The 21,609-nt window shown below is 49.9% G+C and overlaps 4 non-coding genes across 4 annotated transcripts; all 4 read left to right on the top strand.

The window, feature by feature from the left end:
• The first annotated feature begins 7,952 nt into the window (after nucleotides 1-7,952).
• On the top strand, nucleotides 7,953-8,034 carry trnas-aga. Its single transcript has one exon. It is a non-coding gene; the product is annotated as a tRNA-Ser (tRNA).
• Nucleotides 8,035-17,250: 9,216 nt separating this feature from the next.
• trnan-guu lies at nucleotides 17,251-17,324 on the top strand. The gene has a single exon. It is a non-coding gene; the product is annotated as a tRNA-Asn (tRNA).
• Nucleotides 17,325-20,263: 2,939 nt separating this feature from the next.
• On the top strand, nucleotides 20,264-20,345 carry trnas-aga. Its single transcript has one exon. It is a non-coding gene; the product is annotated as a tRNA-Ser (tRNA).
• Nucleotides 20,346-21,313: 968 nt separating this feature from the next.
• Nucleotides 21,314-21,387, top strand: trnan-guu. The gene has a single exon. It is a non-coding gene; the product is annotated as a tRNA-Asn (tRNA).
• Nucleotides 21,388-21,609: the final 222 nt, after the last annotated feature.

Here is a 21,609-nt window from a genome sequence, read left to right as displayed (position 1 = left end):
TCATGTTAACACTGTTCAATTCCTTGGTTATGTTGTATCACCTGCTGGTATACAGATGGACCCGAGCAAGGTCAGTGCTGTGGCCACCTGGCCTACACCCTCCAGTCGTAAGCGACTTCAGGGGTTCCTTGGGTTTGCTAATTTTTATAGGAAGTTTATCCGGAACTTTAGTGTCACTGCTGCACCACTCCATGCTCTTACCTCACCCCACGTGCCTTTCTCTTGGTCCTCTCAAGCAGAAACTGCATTTCTGAGACTCAAGAGGAGCTTCTCCTCAGCCCCCATCCTGGTTCACCCTGACCCGTCACTCCAGTTCGTGGTTGAGGTGGGCGCCTCGGGTGTGGGCATCGGGGCCGTACTCTCACAGAAATCCCCCACAGATGGTCGATTACATCCCTGCGCTATCCTCTCTAAGAAGCTTTCTCCTGCTGAGAGAAATTACGATGTGGGTAACCGTGAACTGTTAGCGGTTAAAACAGCCTTGGAGGAATGGAGACATTGGTTGGAGGGTACCAAGCAGCCGTTTCTAGTTTGGACAGACCACAAAAACCTGGAATACATCAAGTCAGCCAAACGCCTCAACTCGCGCCAAGCAAGGTGGGCTCTCTTCTTTAATCGATTTGATTTTGTACTGTCTTACCGCCCTGGTGCCAAGAATGGCAAACCTGATGCTCTCTCCAGACAGTTTGATCCTGACCCATCCCCTAAGGTTTCAACTCCCAATCTGCCTGCTTCCTGTTTTGTTGGGGCGGTTACTTGGGAGATTGAGAAGAGAGTTTCAGAGGCAACTGCTGGTGTTCAGTCTCCGCTAGGATGTCCTTCTAATTGTCTGTTTGTTCCCGAGTCTCTTCGTTCACAGGTGATTCACTGGGCTCATACGTCTCGGATCTCCTGTCATCCCGGTGTCCGCCGAACCCTGTTTGTGGCCAAACAGCGGTTTTGGTGGCCTTCCATGGAGAGGGAGATTAAGGAGTACGTCGCCGCCTGCAGTATTTGTGCTCAGAACAAGACCTCCCGTCGGGCCGCCTTTGGCCTCCTGAATCCGCTGCCTGTCCCCTCACGCCCCTGGTCAGACATCTCCATGGACTTTGTCACGGGCTTGCCCTCTTCTGAAGGTAACACCTCAGTCATGACTGTAGTGGACAGATTTTCTAAGATGGTCCATTTCATTGCGTTGCACAAGCTTCCCTCCGCCAAGAAGACGGCAGAGGTCATGCTGTCTCATGTTTTTCGCATTCATGGATTTCCCAGAGACATTGTGTCTGACCGGGGGCCTCAGTTCGTGTCCAGGTTTTGGAAGGAGTTTTGTTCTCTGTTGGACGCCACGGTCAGCCTTACATCTGGTTATCACCCGGAATCCAATGGACAGACTGAACGCCTTAACCAGGAATTGGAGACAGGACTGCGGTGCTTGGTGGCACAGAACCCTTCAACTTGGAGCAAACACCTTATTTGGGTGGAGTATGCACACAACACACTTCCTTGCTCATCCTCTGGTCTCTCTCCATTCCAGTGTGCCTATGGTTATCAACCGCAATTGTTCCCTGCTGTGGAGAAGGAGTCCAGTGTGCCCTCCGCCCAGGCTCTCGTCCGTCGCTGTCGCAAGGTTTGGAATGGGGCTCGTCAGATGCTGTTGCGCAGTTCTGCGCGTTACAAGAGGATGGCTGACCGTGGAAGAACGCCGGCTCCAGTATACTCGCCTGGTCAAAGGGTGTGGCTCTCCACTCGAGACTTACCGCTGAGGGTGGAATCCCGGAAGCTGGCTCCTCGTTTTGTTGGTCCTTTCCCCATATCGAAGGTCATCAATCCTGTGGCGGTTCGTCTCAAATTCCCCCGTGCCATGAGGGTCCACCCTACTTACCATGTCTCCCGTCTGAAGCCATTTAAGGAGAGTCCTCTGGTCCCTGCCTCCACACCCCCTCCGCCCCCCCGGTTCCTTGATGGGGGTCCAGTGTTTACGGTCAGCCGGTTGCTGGGGATGCGCCGGCGTGGTCGTGGTTGTCAGTATCTTGTGGATTGGGAGGGTATGGACCTGAGGAGCGGTCTTGGGTGCCAGCTCGCAACATATGCGACCCGGAACTTATCAGGGACTATCGGCGCCAACATCCTGAAGATCCTGGGCCGTCAGGAGCCGGCCGTGGAGGGGGGGGGGGGGGGGGGGGGGGTACTGTCAGGTCTCGCGTTTGATCTAGTTTCTGTTTCTTATTGGTTTTTAGTATTAGAGTTTGCATTCTTGTTTTATTTTGGTGTCTCACATCTCCTCTTGTTTCAGGTCCCATTTCCTGTCAGGTCGTTTACCCTCATGTGATTGTTGGCCACGCCCTGATGTGTTTCACCTGTGTCTCGTTATCCCCTGCTAGTCTGTTGGCCACACCCTGATGTGTTTCACCTGTGTCTCGTTATCCCCTGCTAGTCTGTATTTAAGCCTTTTGTGTTTTAGTTCCCATTGCCAGTTCGTGGTGTATGCTACTTGGTATCACCTCGTTCCTGCTCTCGAAATCTTGTGACCTTGTGATCTCGACCTTTGCCTGTATTTTCGACCACTGTTTCTTGCCTGCTCCTATATGGTACTGTTGCCTCTGTTTTGCCTACCTGTGTACTGACTTGGACCGATTTAACGCCGAAGACTGATCTGCCCTGTGTCTGAGCCTGCATTTGTGTCCTCCTCCTCGTTCAGTTCTGACACACGGTGAAGAATCGCTACCCTCTCCCTCTCATCTCCTCTGCTTTCGAGCTCCTGGAGGGGACCACTATCTTTTCGAAGTTGGATCTACGCAACGCCTACCACTTGGTCCGCATCAAAGAGGGAGATGAGTGGAAGACCGCCTTCAACACTCCCACGGGACATTATGAATACCTGGTGATGCCCTTTGGCCTCACCAACGCCCCGGCCGTCTTCCGGGCTTTGGCCAATGACGTTCTCAGAGACATGTTGTACAAGTACGTGTCTGTCTATATTGATGACATCCTCATCTTTTCACGGACCAAGTAGGAACACGTACACCACGTCCAGGCAGTTCTACATCGGCTCCTGGAGAACTCGCTCTTCGTTAAAGCTGAGAAGTGCGAGTTTCACTCCCCGTCAGTCTCCTTCCTAGGATACATCATTGGCCAAGGGAACATCAAGATGGACCCCGCCAAGGACTCTGCTGTCACGACCTGGCCTGTTCCTGACTCCCGCAAGCAGCTCCAAAGGTTCCTGGGGTTCGCCAATTTTTACCGACGGTTCATCCGTGGCTACAGTACTGTGGCCGCACCCCTCACGGCACTCACCTCCTTCAAGGTTCCGTTCCGGTGGTCTGCCGCGGCCGACGAAGCTTTTCAGACACTCAAGACACGGTTTACATCGGCCCCCATCTGCCACGTTCCGGACTCAGAGAGACAGTTCGTGGTGGAGGTGGACGCATCCGACGTGGGGGTGGGAGATGTTCTGTCCCAGCGGGCTGGCGGGGAACAGAAGCTCCATCCATGTGCCTTCTTCTCCCGACGCCTGACCCCTGCTGAGAGGAATTATGACATTGGCAACCGAGAACTGTTGGCGGTTAAGTTGGCGTTGGAGGAATGGCGTCACTGGCTGGAGGGAACCGAGCAGTCTTTCTTTGTTTGGACAGACCACAAGAACCTTGAATACCTCCAGTCAGCCAAGAGGCTCATCTCTCGTCATGCCCGCTGGTCTCTCTTCCTCACCCGCTTCAATTTCTCCCTCTCCTACCGACCTGGGTCCCGCAACGTGAAGCCCGATGCCCTCTCTCGACAGTTCTTGGCGAAGGAGGAGCCTGCCTCTGGCCCCAGCACCATCCTCCCGTCCTCACGCAGGGTTGCCTCCCTCACCTAGGAATTGGAGGAGAGGGTCAAGGCGGCCTTGGAGAACCAGCCGGGACCCAGCGCATGCCCTCCTGATCGCCTGTTTGTGGTTTCTGCCCTGCGGTCCGACGTCCTTCAGTGGGCCCACAGCTCTCGACCCACCTGTCATCCCGGCATTCAGCGGAACAAGGAGATGGTGCTACATAGGTTCTGGTGGGCATCGTTGGAGAGGGACACTCGGGAGTTTGTCAACGCCTGTCCAGTTTGCAACCAGCACAAGGTCTCACACCAAGCTCCTGCGGGTCATCTGCTTACACTGCCTGTACCCCATCGACCATGGTCCCACATCTCCCCTGGACTTCGTTACCGGCCTGCCCCCATCCAGTGGTCACAGCACCATCCTGACCGTGGTCGTTAGATTTAGCAAGATGGCTCACTTCATGCCCCTGCCCACGCTTCGGTCAGCCAAGGAGACTGCCGAGCTCATGTTACTCCACGTCTTCAGGCTCCATGGTCTCCCCGTCGATGTGGTCTCCGACCGGGGACTCCAGTTTGCCTCTGTTCTGGAGGGAGTTCTGCACGCTTGTGGGGGGCCACCGTGAGTCTGACGTCCGGATTTCATCCCCATTCCAACGGCCAAACTGAAAGGAAGAAACAGGAGATGGAGACGGCGCTGCGGTGTATGGTGTCCAAGCATCCCTCCTCCTGGTCACAGCAGTTGTTGTGGGTGGAGTCCGCCCACAACACCCTGACAAGCTCGGCCACTGGGCTCCCCCCTGTCCAGTGTGCCTACGGGTTCCAGCCTCCACTGTTCCCGGCGCTGGAGAAAGAGGTTTCCTGCTGTCCGTCCAGGCCTTCATTCGTCGCTGCCGCAGGGCGTGGACCTAAGCCAGGGCGGCTCTTCTCCGCTCCGTGGACCGTTACGCCACGGCTACCAACCGTCACCGCACCCAGGCCCCCACCTACCTCGCGGGCCAGAAGGTGTGGCTGTCGACCCGGGACCGTCCCTTGAGGGTGGAGTCCAAAAGTTGGTACCCAAGTTCATCGGTCCCTTTGAGATCCCGAAGGTCATCAACCCAGCGGCTGTGAGGCTCAAGTTGCCTCGTTCCATGCGGGTCCATCCTACGTTCCACGTGTCAAGAGTAAAGCCAGTCCGGGAGAGCTCCCTGGTCCCCGCAGTTCCTCCTCCTCCACCTCCTCGTCTCATCGACGGAGGCCCCGCATTTACGGTGCACCGCCTCCTGCGCTCCCGCCGTCGCGGGAGGGGTCTCCAATACCTGGTCGATTGGGAGGGTTATGGTCCCGGGGAGAGGTCCTGGGTTCCTACTCGACACATCCTGGACGCCTCCCTCATCAGGGAGTTTCACCGGCGTCATCCCGACCAGCTGTCCAAGTCCGCCACTCCTAGAGGGGTCGCCGCCCCTGAGATTCTGTCCCCTCCTCCGTCTGAGGCGCCCAGTGACGACGAGACGGAGATTTCCTCTGATGCTATGGAGGAGGATGCGGACATGGATGTCTCGGACGAATATTAGCCCTCCTCCGGTCCCCCTCCTCCCACCCAATTCTGCGTAGGATTGGGTTTATTTTCTTTATTGTTTTTTTTGTTTGTTTTGGGACGTCAGGAGCCGTCCCCTGAGGGGGGGGGGGGGTTCTGTCACAGTCTGCCTTCTCCTCATTCTCATCCACTTCACCTCCCAGTAATTTTCCACCGGTTCCTCCTTCTCCTCAACTGCCTGCCTGCCACTCCCCTCTCATCAGCCCAACTCTCCTCACCTGTTGCACTCAGTTGCCTCTGATCACCAATTAACCCGACATATAGACTCTCCTCACCGTTCACACAATGCCAGATTGTTCTCAGCATTCATGCAAGACTCTCCAGCGATTTCCCGACTTCCTGCCTGGCTTCGACTCTCCTTTCGTCTGTCCCTCGCTGGTTCGTTTGCATCGTGTGTTGGATCTCCTGGTTACCGGACCTTCCGCTACCCCGACTACGTCTCCTGCCTACCCCTCTTCGGAACCCTCGATCAATCCTGAGCCTATGTGTGAGTACGGTGTACCCATCCCTGTGTTACTACTCTGCGTTACAGTATCGTAATAAAGTTCGTTACCAACTATACCTGCCTGATTCTGTGCTGCTATTGGGTCCAAGCTATACCCGTTACAATAATAGGCATGAATAAATGAATAAATAAAACTGATAAAGAGGAAATAACAAATAATGGGTTATTAATGTTCAGAGTTTTGTCCGAGCCAGGTTTAGTAGCCTGATGGCTGTGGAGAAATAGCTATTCCTGAACCTGGTCGTTGTAGTCTTCAGGCTCCTGTACCTTCTACCTGAAGGTTGCAGGGAGATGAGTGTGTGGCCAGGATGGTGTGGATCTTTGATGATACTGCCAGCATTTTTGAGGCAGCGACTTCCATAAATCCCCTCGATAGAAGGAAGGTCAGAGCCGATGATGGACTGGGCAGTGTTTACTACTTTTTGTAGTCTCTTCCTCTCCTGGGCACTCGTTGCCGAAACAAGCCGCGATGCAACCGTTCAGCATGCTCTCTATTGTGCACCCGTAGAATTTAGAGAGAGTCCTCCTTGACAAACCGACTCTCCGTAACCTTCTCAGGAAGTAGAGGCGCTGATGAGCTGTCTTGATAATTGCATCAGTGTTCTCGGACCAGGAAAGATCTTCAGAGATGTGCACGTCCAGGAATTTGAAGCTCTTTACCCTTTCAACCATTGACCCGTTGATATAAACGGAACTGTGGGTCCCCATCCCACTCCTTCCAAAGTCCACAATCAGTTCCTTGGTGTTGCTGGTGTTGAGGGCCAGGTTATTGTGCTGGCACCATATGGACAGTTGCTCAATCTCTCTTCTATACTCGGACTCATCCCCATCAGTGATACGTCCCACAACAGTGGTGCCGTCAGCGAACTTGATGATGGAGTTCGCACTATGACCGGTTACGCAGTCGTGAGTATAGAGTGAGTACAGCAGGGGGCTGAACACGCAGCCTTGAGGTGCTCCCGTGCTGATTGTTATGGAGTCTGACACATTTCCACCAATACAAACAGACTGTGGTCTGTGGATGAGGAAGTCGAGGATCCAATTGCAGAGGGATGCGCAGAGACCCAGTTCTGCGAGTTTGGTACCCAGCTCGGAGGGGATGATAGCATTAAATGCCGAGCTGTAATCAATGAAAAACAGCCTGACATATGAGTTTTTGTTGTCCAAGTGGTCCAGAGTGGAGTGGAGGGCCAGCGAGATCGCATCCACCGTTGATCTGTTGTGGCGATAAGCAAACTGCAGTTAACCCTTCTGAAGGATTTCCTGACGTCGGCCTCTGTGAATGAGACCGAAATACCATCACAGCGAATGGGGGCTCGAGAAGGCACATCAGTATTCTCCCTATCAAAGCGTGCGTAACACGCATTGAGCTCGTCAGGGAGTGATGTTTCGCCGACATTCAAGCTGACTCCTGCTTTCGCCTTGTAGGATGTGATTGCATTCAGGCCCCGCCACAACTGCCGAACATTCAATAATTGGACATATTGGTGGATGGGAAAGATTAAACGGGTATCGGATTTAAACTGGTCAGCTCATAAGGGCTCAGGTCGAAAGGGTTTCCTGGCTGGCTTGCAGGTAAGTCCCTCATTCACTCTTATTCCCGTTATTTAGTATGTTTTCCCCCCATATCTCTCTGCCTCCCCCCTCCAAGGTTGGTTCTTCTGTTTGCCTTTATTAGCTTCAATTGAATTTGTTTAAGTGTTATTTATCACTTGTAGCTTTTGAAAGATTCAAGCGGTTATCAGACGATTTCTAAGTGCTGACTCGACCCGTTCGCGAGGGCTTTCATCGACCGATGCAGCTTAAAATCAAACTGCTGCGTCGATGCGATAGATTCTCCCGATGTTGAAGCTCTGCGCGGGCACCAAGTAAGTGAGTCCCTCCCCCCAAATTGTGTCACCTCCTCACATATTTTGATAGCGATTTTCAACGAATCTGCCTGGCCTGGTGTGTGTTTCCGGCGCTCTCCACCTTTGGTTTAGGATCAGTACTACTGCCGTGACACTGCAATCAGCGCTCTGTTTGTCCCAGCACTCACCGAATTTTTCTGGTGAATTATCTTCTTCGAGCGCAGGCATTTGGAGCGCAGTGGTCGTGGCCGTGTGGTTAAGGCGATGGACTAGAAATCCATTGGGGTTTCCCCGCGCAGGTTCGAATCCTGCCGGTTACGGCGGTAGCACGGTCCGCTCGTTTGAACCGACCTGTGCATAATTTTGACGGGATGTTCACGAACTGCTGTCAGAATTAATATTCCGCGGAAATAGGTTAGTAAGTATGTCCGTAGCGCAAATATTTTGGTCACGCCGGTAAGTCGATTGATTATCTGCTGCGACATGGAAAAAATGGCTTCGTTACTCAGCAGTATATTTGCCTAGTTGGCTCCGTTCCTGAATACTGCGGCCCAGAGTATGTGCTGAGCGATAATTCACCTCTCATTCACTGAACGCCAGAGAGTGTCGACCCACACTGCCACACCAGTGCTCACTGGACATACCCGGTGAATTGTTGCGGCACCCCCGATCACATGTGAAGTACGTGTGAAGTCCGCTGAGAGTACGACAACAACCTCACCCGCGGCTCCTCCTCTCTGATTATCTGTTGTTTTCACACCTTACAATGTTGCCTGTCCCGCACAATTCCTGCAGCATTTTGTGTCGACCACATGCGTACCCTTTCTCGGGTTGGGAGCGGATCTGTACACAGGAAGCTAAGTGTTTGCAGAATTGTCAGCGTGATGAGGACTGTGACTTCCTGACCAAGTAAACGTTAAGGGGGCTTGGTATAAGGATACTTTATCCTCACAATATAAAACAAATTACTGTATGTGTAGACGTTGAGAATGTTGGATGTGATCCTGCACTATATGTGTCAAGTCTTCTAATGTTTTTGCAATTTCCCCGCTTGAAAGGGATTTGATTTATCTACCCCGAAATGATGAACAGGATTCACTCAGACCAAACACTTCTTTTCCACCTTTTATTTTCTCCTTCTTTTATTTTGGCAGATTGGTTCTTTAGCAGTTTTTTTTAGCAGTTTTAGTCTTTATCAATTTTGGTCTTTATCAGGTGAAAAACCGGCTGCCAATCGGGTCTGTAGAAAATCAGTCCTGCTTGCCTTTTCTGGCTCTCGCGGCAGTCTTTTCGGACAGTCCTTTTGATTTACTGGTCAAGTTCTCTGCTCGCAATTCTCTTGTCTCTTCTTCACTGGCTTCTGGTGCTGTGTGCCCTTTTGACCCCCAGGCAGAACTCGGCAGGCTGGGGTTCCGCCCACTTTAATCACTGTCTCGTGATTTCACTTGTAGCATTTCTCTGCACCTGTTCTTTCATTTCAGTTTAACTTGACACCTCTCACTCGATCTTCCAATGGAACCACTTGGGAGATCGACGCTTTAAAGTCAAACTTTGAAGTCTAGGTTTGAACTTGGTCTTTATAGGCTACCAGTCGATCTGTTGTGGTGCTTGGGAAAGTTGTGCCCCATTGCGCAGCACAAAAAATGTATTTTAGAGCATTGTCTTATTTTCTTATTGTAATGACTCCTGTCAAAGAGATGGCCTCCCACTTTGGATTGTTTAGGGCTTTGTTCTTGCCAAGAAACCTCTTTGCTGCTCTCCAAATCCATGCGACTGTCTTGATCAGTCGAGTTAGAATGCTGAACCGCTTGACATCAACAAGGTTCTGAATAGCTGACCCTGCAGGTGGTCTCTTTGGGCTTGTTGGTTCCGGTTCTTGGTTCTCTACTTTGGCCCTTGATAGTGCTGCAACAAAAGCTTTCTTCAGTAACTTGTTGATGTTCTCTCTGGCAGTGGCAGCCAGTTCTTTACCTGATTTTATTGGCCACTCACTCACAGGCAATACCAGGAACTTCGGTCCATTTTGCCACTCCGAATACTGATCAAGGTCTTGAGGGCTGGCAACTCTGGTGATTACATCAGCGATGTTTTGTGGGCCAGGAATCCACCGCCAGTCGTGGATGTTGGTGCTTGTTTGAATCTCTCCAATCCGATTGGCGAAGAATGTCTGAAATCCGTAGCTTTCTCGCTGTATTGCACCAAGGATTGTTTGGCTATCCACAAGATGATACCACTTCTCCACTTGAATTTGACTGTGTAGCTCAAAATACTTATTTAAGCGTGAGGCGAACACTGCTCCGCTCATCTCTGCTTTAACAGCGTCTCCTCTGTGGTCCAAGGGAGTTAACTTGGCCTTGGATTCCACAAGTCTGACAATTGGGCCATGGTCTGAATCCCATCTCAGGTACATCACTGCGCCGTAGGTGTGCTCACTTCCGTCAGAAAAGGTGATTCCCAATGTTTCAGTTGCGGAGCAAGAGGGAGTCAGTGCCCTGACGAACTTGACTTTTACAAGTTGTACGTACTCTTCAAAGAGCTTAATTGCATCCTCCCTGAGTCCATCTGAGAGTGCCATGTCCCATGTGTCTCTGACCGAACAGCTTCCCTCTTTTGCTTCTTGGAAAGCTCTGCGTACTAGAATCGCTCCCTTTTGCTTAACAGGAGCCACTATGCCGATGGGGTCATATAGCCCTGCTACCTGGCTTAGAAGCTCTCTTCTTGTTAGGGGATTTGGCGTCTGAGTTTTGATTTGCTCTTGTAGAAGGCTTTGACCAAGTCGCATCTTTTTCTTTCTCTTGGAGAAATTGATTCCCACCATAACGTGGAGCATGTCCTCTTCAACAATGTAGCCCAGACCAAGTGCCCTGTTATCATCATCATGCATTTGGTTTGGTAGGATCATGCTTTTTGTTTTGCTTTTCTTTAAAGCATCATTGATCTCCTTCCTCCCACTTTGGCCAGACAGAACCCAAGGCTTGAGCTCAAACCCACCAGCTTTTAGGATTTGTTCCACATTTGCTGTGATGATTCTCAAATGGTCGAGGCTGTTGTGAGATGTGAGGATGTCGTCAACATAGCTGTCTTTCTGGAGTACTTGCTGCTCATCCTTGAGGTGGGTAAAAGAAGGAAGATTAGCAGTTTCACGCATTGCCAACTGTGCAATGCACCCCGCAGGTTTGTCTCCGATGTTCACTCTTGTGATAGCATGCTCTCCCAGCTCCTCGTCCTCGGAATCTCGCCAGAGGAATCTGTGTAAGTGTACTTCACGGTCCTCCAACCAGACTGAGTTATACATCTTCTTTATGTCTCCCAGAGCAGCATAGATTCCGCCTCTGAATCTGAGGAGGACGGCGCGAATTTGGTTGAGGACGTCTGGACCTTTCATCAGCAAATCATTTAAGCTGACACCATTGCACTTTTGGCTGCTGTTCCACACTAGTCTCACTGGGGTTGTGACAGAGTGGGGGTTTGGAGCAATAAGGTGACTCACATACCACACTGGTCCCTTCCAGTTTGCAATCATGTCTTCGGACAATTTGATTGCAGCCTTTCGGTCCACCATGTCGTGCACCTGAGCTGTGTAGGCACTTTTCCATTCAGGTTCTCTGGATAGCTGCCTCTCCGTCCTGAGAAATGTGGCTTCCACTGTACTTTTATTATTTGGTAGAGAAGCTGGGTCTTCCAACCAAGGATAGCTAGCATGCAAATGTGGGTCTTTACTGTCACGGTCTCCTGTTACGTAGGTGAGGCCTTCCCTTACCACTTGGAGCTCTATCTCTTCAGCAAGAGTCATTTCTTTTCCGCCTGGCTGGCAGTTTCCACAGCGGCAACCCCCGCACTTTGGCTCGCATGCTGCTCCAATGCTATCCCACTTCCACCAATCCAAGAAGTCCCGATTGGCGGTTGATGTACGTGACTTCTGAACTTTGACGGCGACCTGTCCGTTTGGTGAAAGTTCCTCAGGGACTGGTGCAGTGAGCTCCTCATACTTTAAAGCAGCTGCTCTCATTGATCTTGCGAAGTGTGTTTTGGACATGTGGGCTGACATGGTAAGCTTCTCAAACAGCTCAGGATGACAACCTCCAACAGTCTTTCCCAGTGGTCCATCCCACATAATGAGATATCCAACAGTTCTAATCCTCTGAGGCGCTAGCTGACCTTCTCTATGGCTTATGAGCAAATGTATCTCTTTTTTAGTATTGAGTATTACATATAGATTGGGTGAATCAAATTGGCAGGGGTGCTGAGGAAGAGGATTTTTTAGAATGTATGCGGGATAGTTATCTAAATCAACATGTAGAGGAACCAACGAGAGAGCAGGCTATTTTAGACTGGGTATTGAGTAATGAGGAAGGGTTAGTTAGCAGTCTTGTTGTACGTGCCCCCTTGGGCAAGAGTGACCATAATATGGTTGAGTTCTTCATTAGGATGGAGAGTGACATTGTTAATTCAGAAACAATGGTTCTGAACTTAAAGAAAGGTAACTTTGAGGGTATGAGACGTGAATTGGCCAAGATTGACTGGCAATTAATTCTAAAAGGGTTGACGGTGGATATGCAATGGAAGACATTTAAAGACTGCATGGATGAACTACAAAAATTGTTCATCCCAGTTTGGCAAAATAATAAATCAGGGAAGGTAGTGCATCCGTGGATAACAAGGGAAATCAGGGATAGTATCAAAGCGAAGGATGATGCGTACAAATTAGCCAGAAAAAGCAGCATACCGGAGGACTGGGAGAAATTCAGAGACCAGCAGAGGAGGACAAAGGGCTTAATTAGGAAAGGAAAAATAGATTATGAAAGAAAACTGGCAGGGAACATAAAAACTGACTGCAAAAGTTTTTATAGATATGTGAAAAGAAAGAGATTAGTTAAAACAAATGTAGGTCCCTTGCAGTCAGAAACGGGTGAGTTGATCATGGGGAACAAGGATATGGCGGACCAATTGAATAACTACTTTGGTTCCGTCTTCACTAAGGAAGACATAAATAATCTGCCGGAAATAGCAGGGGACCGCGGGTCAAAGGAGTTGGAGGAATTGAGTGAAATCCAGGTTAGCCGGGAAGTGGTGTTGGGTAAATTAAATGGATTAAAGGCCGATAAATCTCCAGGGCCAGATAGGCTGCATCCCAGAGTACTTAAGGAAGTAGCTCCAGAAATAGTGGATGCATTAGTAAGAATCTTTCAAAACTCTTTAGATTCTGGAGTAGTTCCTGAGGATTGGCGGGTAGCAAACGTAACACCACTTTTTAAGAAGGGAGGGAGAGAGAAAACGGGGAATTACAGACCAGTTAGTCTAACATCGGTAGTGGGGAAACTGCTAGAGTCAGTTATTAAAGATGGGATAGCAGCACATTTGGAAAGTGGTGAAATCATTGGACAAAGTCAGCATGGATTTACAAAAGGTAAATCATGTCTGACGAATCTTATAGAATTTTTCGAGGATGTAACTAGTAGCGTGGATGGGGAGAACCAGTGGATGTGGTGTATCTGGACTTCCAGAAGGCTTTCGACAAGGTCCCACATAAGAGATTAGTTTACAAACTTAAAGCACACGGCATTGGGGGTTCAGTATTGATGTGGATAGAGAACTGGCTGGCAAACAGGAAGCAAAGAGTAGGAGTAAACGGGTCCTTTTCACAATGGCAGGCAGTGACTAGTGGGGTACCGCAAGGCTCAGTGCTGGGACCCCAGCTATTTACAATATATATTAATGATCTGGATGAGGGAATTGAAGGCAATATCTCCAAGTTTGCGGATGACACTAAGCTGGGGGGCAGTGTTAGCTGTGAGGAGGATGCTAGGAGACTGCAAGGTGACTTGGATAGGCTGGGTGAGTGGGCAAATGTTTGGCAGATGCAGTATAATGTGGATAAATGTGAGGTTATCCATTTTGGTGGCAAAAACAGGAAAACAGACTATTATCTAATGGTGGCCGACAAGGAAAAGGGGAGATGCAGCGAGACCTGGGTGTCATGGTACACCAGTCATTGAAAGTGGGCATGCAGGTGCAGCAGGCAGTGAAGAAAGCGAATGGTATGTTAGCTTTCATAGCAAAAGGATTTGAGTATAGGAGCAGGGAGGTTCTACTGCAGTTGTACAGGGTCTTGGTGAGACCACACCTGGAGTATTGCGTACAGTTTTGGTCTCCAAATCTGAGGAAGGACATTATTGCCATAGAGGGAGTGCAGAGAAGGTTCACCAGACTGATTCCTGGGATGTCAGGACTGGATAGACTTGGTTTATACTCTCTAGAATTTAGGAGATTGAGAGGGGATCTTATAGAAACTTACAAAATTCTTAAGGGGTTGGACAGGCTAGATGCAGGAAGATTGCTCCCGATGTTGGGGAAGTCCAGGACAAGGGGTCACAGCTTATGGATAAGGGGGAGATCCTTTAAAACCGAGATGAGAAGAACTTTTTTCACACAGAGAGTGGTGAATCTCTGGAACTCCCCGCCACAGAGGGTAGTCGAGGCCAGTTCATTGGTTATTTTTAAGAGGGAGTTAGATGTGGCCCTTGTGGCTAAGGGGATCAGAGGGTGTGGAGAGAAGGCAGGTACGGGATACTGAGTTGGATGATCAGCCATGATCATATTGAATGGCGGTGCAGGCTCGAAGGGCCGAATGGCCTACTCCTGCACCTAATTTCTATGTTTCTATGTTTCTATGTTTTTGGTCTCACAAGTTCCTCAAGTGGGACGTCTGGAAAGAACTGTTGCAGCTGCTGTGGTGTCACATGTTTGTGAACATCTGCAATGCTGTCCAATCCATAACAAACTAACTGGTGCGACTTGAGTCTGCCCTTGGGAGTCTTCACTCGGATCTTTAGAAGGTAGCGCCTCGTCTCGACGTGGACCTTCATCCCCCCAACTCCATGGACGATAAGCGTGATGTCTTCACTCCTAAGGTTCAGTCTACTCGCAGCCTTGTGAGTTATGTAGTTGGTATCTGAAGCCAAGTCAATTAATGTCCCAACCTTTTGTCCAGCATTTGCTACGACCTCCAGAAGCATCAAAATCACTGGATGCTCTTGCAGTCCACCTTCCTTTATGAGGCTTGGCTGATGCTTTGCAGTGTTGAAAGCTCTTGATGCAGTGTTGGAGAACACATCTCGGCATTGTTTTGCCAACTCTGGTGGAAGTTTGCTGAAAAACTCCTCTTGGTGCACTGTATATTTCTTCTTGCCCTTATCTTCCTCTGGACCAAATTTACTCCTTCTCTGATCCACACTGCTTTTCCTCATCTCATAATTGGGGCACAGATAAAAATGATTCTCAGGATTCTGTTCATCCTTGCAGATTTGATTTTTACACAGATATGCAGGTTTGCAGTATGAACCATCATCATGAACTTCAAGACATTTTTTGCATGCTCCCAACTTCTCTAGTGCAGCTCTTTTCTCTGTCAGCTTTACCCCTCGAAACTGCTTGCAGAAGTACAGCTTCCTTTTATGCTTTATGTCACCACAGACTACACAACTTTTGTGGTCATTTTCTGACTTGGTAGACTTGGTTCTGGTATGTCTTGGTTCAGTCCGAGTTTCCTTTCTACTCGGCTCCTCGTCCCTCAGTTGCTCGAGCTGTTCGTATATGCTCTCCTGCTCTTTGAGAAATGACAAGAGACTGTCAAACCGTTTCTCTGGTGCCACAGCATTCCTCTTGTCAGCTACATAAACCAGCCATTCATTCTTGACGGTTTCTGGAAGCTTGGTTTCAATTGATTTTGTCATCAGTGGATTTTTAATAGCGACTGTGTCTCCGAGATCGCTCAAGTCATTAAGCGCCTTTTCCACAGCTTGAATTAATTCCACTATTTTACGTGGCTGATGTCCTCTGACAGGTGGGATTCTCTGAAGCTCCTCCACTATCTCAATAGCAATAGCTGTTTGGTTTCCAAACCGGTTCTCTAGGACACGAAAGATATCATCTGCAGTGTTATAACTTCTGAGGCGGAGGTCTCTTGTAATTTTGTCCTCCAGACTGTCCAGCAATTGAACCTTCTTCACCTCATTTGATCCAGTGTGTTCACCTTGCTTTTGCAGTGCTTCCCAATCCTTCCTCCATCTATAAAAGTCACGCTTGTTTCCAGTAAACTTAGGAAGGGCCGTGGGCCTCAGTCTGATGGCTGGTGAAGGATAATTGAAAGCATTCGCCGCTTGTGCTAATCCTTCAGCGTCCTCCTTTATTCTTGCCTGTATGAAGTCAGCCTTCCTGGAAACCAGTTTGGGGACGAGAAGCTCGAGTGTTCTTAGGTGTTTCTGGAAGCTCTCTTGCTCATCCAGAGGGACCCAACGTTTCCACCGACTATACGTCTCCTTTGCAGTCTTTACCAGTTTCTGCCGGTGGTTAAGCATGAATTCATATGCTTCTTGGTTGCTATTTGATGGTGCGGTGGCAGCAGCAAGTTCACATGCACCATCTGCTGTCTGTAGTGAGGTGGATAATTCAACATTTCCAAACTTTGCCCATAGAGTGTCCTGGATGAGCCCTTTGACCTCTTTTAGTTTCGAATCACACTCCTTTGCAGTCTTTGCCAGGTCGGCATTTTGCTGTTCAGTTAACACAGTTTCGTCATCTGCGTCCAGCTCCGCCTCCAGCTCTGCAATGAGTCCAGCCTCCACATCGTCATTGGCTTCCATGACTTTTTCGGCCTCCTGCATGAGTTTGTTGAAATTGTTCCTGAGCTCCTCTTCAGACATTTCTTCATGGTTCCTAATGATGCTGTTAACACGACGAGAGAATGCCCGTTTTGCTGTTGTCCTCTTCATCTTGAGCTGCTCAGCTGACTTTCCAGCAACTTCATCAGCCATGTTTTATCTTGACTTAACTGTCTCTTTTCCAGGTTTCCAGATCTCCTGGCCCCGCCCGGTTTTTCACTGGAGTCTCCTGGTCACAGCGGTTTTTCACTGTCAAGTCTTCTAATGTTTTTGCAATTTCCCCGCTTGAAAGGGATTTGATTTATCTACCCCGAAATGATGAACTGGATTCACTCAGACCAAACACTTCTTTTCCACCTTTTATTTTCTCCTTCTTTTATTTTGGCAGATTGGTTCTTTAGCAGTTTTTTAGCAGTTTTAGTCTTTATCAATTTTGGTCTTTATCAGGTGAAAAACCGGCTGCCAATCGGGTCTGTAGAAAATCAGTCCTGCTTGCCTTTTCTGGCTCTCGCGGCAGTCTTTTCGGACAGTCCTTTTGATTTACTGTTCAAGTTCTCTGCTAGCAAATCTCTTGTCTCTGCTTCACTGGCTTCTGGTGCTCTGTGCCCTTTTGACCCCCAGGCAGAACTCGGCAGGCTGGGGTTCCGCCCACTTAAATCACTGTCTCGTGATTTCACTTGTAGCATTTCTCTGCACCTGTTCTTTCATTTCAGTTTGACTTGACAATATGGGTGGTCCGAATAACATTTATTTTAGAAAACAATCTTCCTGGACCAAATCTTTGATGCCGTTTATGAAAAGCAATTTCCCAACCGTGTCCCAGGTCACCGCTTCCCAGCTCGGGAATTATCAGTTTATACCCCTTTCCGACCAGTTGTCTCTGTGGCGCAATCGGTTAGCGCGTTCGGCTGTTAGCCGAAAGGTTGGTGGTTCGAGCCCACCCAGGGACGCTGGCGATCTGATATTTTTTCCTGTGCTTGTCCTTGGCAGCTGAGCAAATCTGCTCTCTCCAGAGACTGGCGCCCTCTGCTGTCGCCTCAATCCGCTGATTGGGTGTCTTCTTGCGGCGTCTCGTTTCGTTTCATTCAAATGTTCCTCTTTTCAATAAACAACATCCCAGGAACTGAATAAGGGTCTCGATCCGAAACGTCGCCTATTCCTTCTCTCCAGAGATGCTGCATGGCCTGCTGAGTTATTTAAGATTGTTGTGTCTATCCCTGGAACCAGCGGATTTGATTATCTGCTGAACTGCCGCTGGACAGTTTTAAGAAGGTACAGCGAGACGTTTGGACACAAAAGGCGCCGAGAGGTATGGGGAGGGGTATAGTGGACTGTGTTGGGATGATCAGCTCAGATCATGTTGAATGGTGGTGGAAACTCGTGTGGCCGCGTGGTCTGCTCCTGCTATTTTCAATGTTGATGTTGTTCTCACGGAGCCCGGGATGTAGCTTTGCAGAAGTGCGCACGTTCTGCCTGTTTAAGGCCCGAGGTTCAATTCCCGTCACTTCCACCTGGTGACTTTACAAAAGTTGGGGAAAATCCCGCAAACGGTGTCTGAAGAAATTCGGACTTTAAAATGCAGACTCGATTTTACCCGGAATCCTAGAGAACTGGGAAAGTGAGGTTTCGGAGGTATAAATCCTCGTCGATTTGCCCGTTTATATTTTATTTCGTTCAATGTATACGCGACAGCAGTGAGCACAAGGATGTTAACCCAGGTGTAAAAACCTGGGAACATGGCGAAGTAGTGAGACAGGGATAACAACACCGATGAGCACACCAAGAAAATGAAGAAAGACAGCGAGAAAGACAAAAGGGGAAGGAGCACTCCAACCCCCTCCTCTTCATCCTCCCTCTTCTTTGCCTTCTGCTCCTACCCTCTCCAATCCCTCCCTCACCTATTTCTCCTACTCCTTTCCCTTACCCTATCTCTCCCTCCCTCCCTCCAAAACTCTTCTCCCCTCCCATATCTCTCTACCCCCACCACTCCTCACCACCCCTATCCCCCCACTATCCCTCCTGATCTTCCCCACGGCCCTCCTCTTCCTATAATCCCCACTCCCTACCTCCCCCACCCCCATCCTCTGCCTCTATCCCCACTCCTACCCACTCTCCATCCTCATCTCCCTCTTCTATCCCTACTCATCCTCCTCCCCTCCTCCAATCCCTCACCTATCCCTCCCTCTCCTTTCCCCTACCAACAGTCATTCCCTCCCTCCCTCCATAACTCCTCTCCCCTCCCTACCCCCTCCCTACCCCCTTTCTATCCTTCCGCCCCCCCCACCCCCACACACACTTTCCAAACGTGAACAATGAGAAATTTAAAAATTTGCAAAGAACTGTGGAGCTCCATCCGACGCGGCCTGTCGGCTTCGGAAGTCGCGGTCTTCGGTCAATAAGCGGCCGTTCCAGGTTTCCCAAAGCTGTGAGGTTTCTCCCTACGTCTGAGCATCATCATCCGGCGAGAACGACCTGGATAAAATCGGGCCCCGTAGCGGCGACTGCGGAGGCCAAAATAAGCCCGACTAAGGGTGGACATGGGGATGGGGACTGGGCTTTATGCCTTCCTCATAATGGAAACCATTGTGGGGGGATGTTTTTTATGTTTAAATCTCTTTATTATTGTCATTTCTGTATTCCTTTTTTATGTGCTGCAATGGCAATAAGCTTTTCACTAATAAAGTCCCTTTGAACCTTTGATATTCCACCATTCACCCGTTCCCCCAACGCAATATTCCACCACTCACCCATAGCCCCTAACTGTGCAGGCGTGGCTTATTTCCCTTCTTACCCGAGCACTCCCTCCCCATCCTCTTCATGTGTGGGAGGGGAGGAAGGAAAGGTGGGAGGGAAGTTGGGTGCGTCGCCGGGGGTGGGGTGAGAGGGAGGGAGGGTGTGTATGGACGGGGTGGTGTCGGAGGGGGAGAGAGTGTGGTGTGGGGGGGAGAGGGATCGTGGGGGTGGGGTGTGTGTGGCGGCGTGAAGTGGGGTGGGTGGGCGGTAGGTCTGTATGTGGGCGGGAGGGGTGTAGGGGGAAATGGGATGTGGGAAGGGAGGCGTGTGTTGGGGAGGGTGTGTGTGTGGGAGGGGTGTGTGTATGGGCGGGGTGTGTGGGGGGTGTGGGGGGTGTGTGTGTGTGCGTGTGTGTGTGTGGGTGGGGGGTTGTGTGGGGGAGGTGTGTGGGGGGGTTTGTGGGGGTGGGATTGTGACGGTGGGGAGGGTTGTGGGGGCGCGGGCAGATTGTGGGGGGCTTGTTTGTGGGGGGTGGGGGGGATTGGGGGGCGGGGAGGGAGATACACATCCAGCCAAAGTTTGCATGGACAAACCGCGAGAATGTTACTATATTACACTATATTCACATATATACCATGATATTACTATATTACACTATATTCAACCACGACAGAATCGCGGAATTGGGCCATTCAGCCCATAGTCTACATTGTCATTCAAACATGGTGGGCATACATTTCCCTCTCAAACCCATTCTTGTGGTTTCTCCCTGTAAGCTATGGCGTCAATCCTAATCAATTATCTGTCAATCTCCGCCTTAAAAATACCCAATGTCTTGTCCACCACAGCTGTCTGCGGCACTGAATTCCAGAGATTCACCACCTTCTGACGAAATAAATTCCTCCTCATCTCCTTTCCAAAGGTATTGCCTTTTATTCTGAGTCTATGCCCTCTTGCACCAGGGTGTTCCATTAGTGGAAACAACCTCTCTACCTCCGCTCTATCCAGGTCTTTCACTGTTCCGGCGCTCTCCAGCTTTGGTTTAGGATCAGTACTACTGCCGTGACACTGCAATCAGCGCTGCCTCAGTTTGTCCCAGGACTCACCGATATTTTCTGGTGATTTATCATCTTCGAGCGCAGGCAGTGGGAGCGTAGTGGTCGTGGCCGAGTGGTTAAGGCGATGGACTAGAAATCCATTGGGGTTTCCCCGCGCAGGTTCGAATCCTGCCGATTACGGCGGTAGCAGGTCCGCTCGTTTGAACCGACCTGTGCATAATTTTGACGGGATGTTCACTAACTGCTGTCAGAATTAATATTCCGCGGAAATAGGTTAGTAAATATGTCCGTAGCGCAAAGATTTTGGTCACGCCGGTAATTCGATTGATTATCTGCTGCGACATGGAACAAATGGCTTCGTTACTCAGCTGTATATTTGCCTAGTTGGCTCCGGTCCTGAATACTGCGGCCCAGAATATGTGCTGAGCGATAATTCACCTCTCATTCACTGAACGCCATAGAGTGTCGGCCCACACTGCTACACCTGTTCTCACTGGACATACCCGGTGAATTGTTGCGGCACCCCCGACCACATGTGAGTGCTCCTCCTCTCTCCGCTGAGAGTACTACAACAACCTCACCCGCTGCTCCTCCTCTCTGATTATCTGGTGTTTTCACACCTTACATTCTTGTTCAACCCTTCAACATCTCGAGCTTCCCTCTCCCCTAACTAGCAGTCTGAAGAAGGGTGTCTACCCAAAACGTCACCCATTCCTTCTCTCCAGAAATGTTGCCTGTCCCGCACAGTTCCTGCAGCATTTTGTGTCGACCACACTCGTATCCTTTCTCGGGTTGGGGGCGGATCTGTACACGGGAAGCTAAGTGCTTCCAGAATGTTCTGCTTGATGAGGACCGTGGCTTCCTGACCAAGTGAACGGTAAGGGGGGTTAGTATAAAGATACTTTATTCACAGAATATAAAACAAATGACTGTATGTGTAAGCGTTGGGAATGTTGGGTGTGATCCTGTATATATACGAGGTGGGGTGGGGTTGGGGTGGGTGGGGGAGTCTGAATAACATTTATTTTAGAATAATCTTTCTGGCCCAAATCGTTGATGCCGCTTATGAAAAGCAGTTTCCCAACCGTGTCCCTGGTCACCGCTTCCCAGCTCGGGAATCGTACGTGTATTGCCCTTTCCGTCCAGTTGTTTCTGTGGCGCAATCGGTCAGCGCGTTCGGCTGTTAACCGAAAGGTTGGTGGTTCGAGCCCACCCAGGGATGCTGGTGATCGGATATGTTTTGCTGTGCATGTCCTTGGCAGCATGTCCTTGGCAGCTGAGCAAATCTGCTCTCTCCAGACGCTGGCGCTCTCTGCTGTCGCCTCAATCCCTGCGGCGTCTCACTTCCTTTCATTGAAATGTTTTTATTTTCTATAAACAACATACCAGGAACTGAAGAAGGGTCTCGAACCGAAACGTCGCCTATTCCAACTCTCCAGAGATG

The sequence above is a fragment of the Amblyraja radiata genome, chromosome 45, assembly GCF_010909765.2.
Source record: "Amblyraja radiata isolate CabotCenter1 chromosome 45, sAmbRad1.1.pri, whole genome shotgun sequence".
NCBI classification, from domain to species: Eukaryota; Metazoa; Chordata; class Chondrichthyes; order Rajiformes; family Rajidae; genus Amblyraja; species Amblyraja radiata.
The sequence above is the reverse complement of the archived record's forward strand: the minus strand, read 5'-3'. Positions and strand labels throughout refer to the sequence as shown.